We start from the raw sequence: 4,193 nt of genomic DNA on the forward strand, positions 1-4,193 counted from the left end.
TGGTGGGTGTCTTGCCGGCGGATCTTGTTTTGGATGCGTTGCAGGAGGTCATCAAAGGTTTCAACCGTAATCCGTAGGTAGCTGGAAAACTTGTCTGTGTGCTGGCAAAGCTCCAAGTACAAAGTGCTGTGCACCCCATGGGTCATCCGAGTGATGGGATGGATTCAATATCTCTGGTGGCGGCGGCAGCATCTCTCATCTTCGGATCTTCTTCTTTGGGCACGCCACTGCAGCACATCAAAACTGTATGAAAGGTGGGTAGGAAACATCGAACGTTAAAATACATTCACCCATTATCACCCGTTATTAAACATACGTTAAAGAATACATAACGTGTGTATATAACGGGTGAACCTCTATAGTGTGAAAGGAGCCTGACATGTGCTACAATACGCCTAAAAACTCTGTATTTTGGTAAAACACCAGCAGAAGATTACTTTTGTCTGTCCTTTCACAGTATGTAGGCCCTTGACAGATTAACAGGTACAAAATAGTACACTACTTAGATGTACGTTTGGGGTATGCACTGATGAGGGCACAAAAATGCGCTACAATGCGCCTAAAAACTCTGTAATTTTTTAAAACACCAGCCGGGAATTACCTTTGGCTGTCCTTTCACACTATGTAGGCCCTTGACAGATTAACAGGTACAAAATTGTACACTGCTTAGATGTACATATGCGGTATGCACTGATGAGGGCAGAAAAATGTGCTACAGTACGCAAAAAAACTGTATTTTTGTGAAACACCAGCCGGTGATTACTTTTGTCTGTCCTTTCACAGTATGTAGGCTCTTGACAGATTAACAGGTACAAAATAGTCCACCACTTAGATGTACGTATGCGGTATGCACTGATGAGGGCAGAAAAATGTGCTACAATACACCTAAAAACTCAGTATTTTTGTAAAACGCCAGCAGGAGATTACTTTTGTCTGTCCTTTCACAGTATGTAGCCCCTTGACAGATTAACAGGTACAAAATAGTACACTAGTTAGATGTACGTCTGCGGTATGCACTTATGAGGGCAGAAAAATGTGCTACAATGTGCCTAAAAACTCTGTAATATTTTTTAAAATACCAGCGGCCGATTACTTTTGGCTGTCCTTTCACAGTATATAGGCCCTTAACAAAGAAAAAATGTGTTTAATAGATCAATTTTTTTTTTACTTTATTAAAGAATTGAAACACATAATTCAAAGACATGGAACATGATAAGAACAATTATAATCATACATATTGTCTATATAGAGAAAATTACATGTATATAATATTTATGTCAAGTGGATTTCCTGAGTAAAAAACACATACACTTGAGGATGTTTTGCTTCTGCATATGGTATGCAGAAGCCAAAAGCTATAAACATAGAACACAATATATAAGGTGCACAGGTCAACAATGGACCTGATAAGATATGGAGATGCTAAAGTGCTATAGTGACTAATACTGTGCAACACTGGGCCTAATCTGAGTTACCGTATATACTCGAGTATAGGCCGAGTTTTTCAGCACGATTTTTCGTGCTGAAAACACCCCCCTCGGCTTATACTCGAGTGAACTCCCCCACCCGCAGTGGTCTTCAACCTGCGGACCTCCAGAGGTTTCAAAACTACAACTCCCAGCAAGCCCGGGCAGCCATCGGCTGTCCGGGCTTGCTGGGAGTTGTAGTTTTGAAACCTCCGGAGGTCCGCAGGTTGAAGACCACTGCGGCCTTCAACATCATCCAGCCCCCTCTCACCCCCTTTAGTTCTGAGTACTCACCTCCGCTCGGCGCTGGTCCGGTCCTGCAGGGCTGTCCGGTAAGGAGGTGGTCCGGTGAGGAGGTGGTCCGGGCTGCTATCTTCACCGGGGAGGCCTCTTCTAAGCGCTTCGGGCCCGGCCTCAGAATAGTCACGTTGCCTTGACAACGACGCAGATACGTCGTTGTTAAGGCAACGGCTCTATTCCGGGCCGGAAGCGCGGAGAAGAGGCGCCCCCGGTGAAGATAGCAGCCCGGACCACCTCCTCACCGGACCACCTCCTTACCGGACAGCCCTGCAGGACCGGACCAGCGCCGAGCGGAGGTGAGTACTCAGAACTAAAGGGGGTGAGAGGGGGCTGGATGATGTTGAAGGCCGCAGTGGTCTTCAACCTGCGGACCTCCGGAGGTTTCAAAACTACAACTCCCAGCAAGCCCGGACAGCCGATGGCTGCCCGGGCTTGCTGGGAGTTGTAGTTTTGAAACCTCTGGAGGTCCGCATGTTGAAGGCCGCAGTGGTCTTCAACCTGCGGACCTCCGGAGGTTTCAAAACTACAACTCCCAGCAAGCCCGGACAGCCGATGGCTGCCCGGGCTTGCTGGGAGTTGTAGTTTTGAAACCTCTGGAGGTCCGCAGGTTGAAGGCCGCAGTGGTCTTCAACCTGCGGACCTCCGGAGGTTTCAAAACTACAACTCCCAGCAAGCCCGGACAGACGATGGCTGCCCGGGCTTGCTGGGAGTTGTAGTTTTGAAACCTCTGGAGGTCCGCAGGTTGAAGACCACTGAGGGCGAATGATGAGAAGAGGATGATGAAGGGGGGGGGGGGTGTGGGGATGATGAAGGGGGGTGGGGATGATGAAGGGGGGGGTGTGGGATGATTACAAGGGGATGATAAGGGGATGTGTGGGATGATGACAAGGGGATGATGAAGGGGGGATGTGTGGGATGATGACAAGGGGATGATGAAGGGGGGATGTGTGGGATAAGGGGATGTGTGGGATGATGACAAGGGGATGATGAAGGGGGGATGTGTGGGATGATGACAAGGGGATGATGAAGGGGGGATGTGTGGGATGATGACAAGGGGATGATGAAGGGGGGATGTGTGGGATGATAAGGGGATGTGTGGGATGATGACAAGGGGATGATGAAGGGGGGATGTGTGGGATGATGACAAGGGGATGATGAGGATGTTAATGACGGGTCTGGATGATGACAGGGGGGGATGAGGTATTTCCCACCCTAGGCTTATACTCGAGTCAATAACTTTTCCTGGGATTTTGGGTTGAAATTAGGGGTCTCGGCTTATACTCGGGTCGGCTTATACTCGAGTATATACGGTACCAACGGTTGTACCAAGGAAAACATAGACCTGCATAAAGAAATGAAAAGGCAACATAAACAAACATATATCGGCATAGGAACTAAAATACAACCTGGTGTGTACAGCCTGGCCAGCCACCGGACCCAATGTTTTGCAATAAGCTTTGATGGGGGTGTGGCCAATGGAACAGACTGCTTTTTATTTATGGGGCATTTGAGCCAATCATATAGGGCTCCAAAAGTCAGCTGATAGCGGAATACAGATAAGGTGTACAGAAACGTCATTGTTATGCGCCAAATTGGCGCCTCGGCAAGCAGAGACACCTACAAAATACGTAATTTACTTGAAACAGTAGTCACATGACCAATGTTGGGGCGGAGTGAACAAGGGCCCTGTATTGTGCGTCTCAGCGCATGTCAAGCGTGATGACGCACCAGGAAGTGCTTGCGGTCACGTGATCAACTGCGGTGATGGAGGTAATGATTTGCATAAAGTGGAGTCTGTCAAAAGAATGGACCAATGTTGTTTCAAAATATCAGTTACCTGTGAGCTTCGGGAGTTGAAATCAAAGATGCATCGGACCTGATCCGTAGATCTTGATGGTTTATTCTTAGAGCATAACAAGGCAGTACAGTTCTGGGCTCTGGCTCGTCTGTAAGCATAATTGATGCAGCTATTACTGTAGCCCCTTTCCTTAAAGGAGAACTCCAGAATATAAAAATTGTTGCCCATACTGCCGGCAGTAAAAAAATTAAGATGTACATACCTTCCTCCGTTCCCCCCGGGGCCGGCTCCGGTCTCCACCGCGATCCACTTCCTGGTTGCCGGTGGTCGGAGAATCATACTGCGCTCAGCCAATTACCAGCCACAGCGAAGTCCGACTCGGCCGGGGATAGGCAGAGCGGCAGTGTGAGAACGCTTCAGGACACAAAATTCTTCACTATCGCTGGCCGAGTCGGGACTTTGCTGCGGCTGGTGATTGGCTGATTGCAGTAAGACTCTCTGACCACCGGCAACCAGGAAGAGGATCACGGCGGAGACCGGAGCCGGTTACCGGAGGCCCCGGGGCAGTGGAGGAAGGTATGTACATCTTAATTTTTTTACTGTTGGCAGTATGGGGAACAATTTTTATA

The sequence above is a fragment of the Hyla sarda genome, chromosome 5, assembly GCF_029499605.1.
Source record: "Hyla sarda isolate aHylSar1 chromosome 5, aHylSar1.hap1, whole genome shotgun sequence".
Taxonomy (NCBI): Eukaryota; Metazoa; Chordata; class Amphibia; order Anura; family Hylidae; genus Hyla; species Hyla sarda.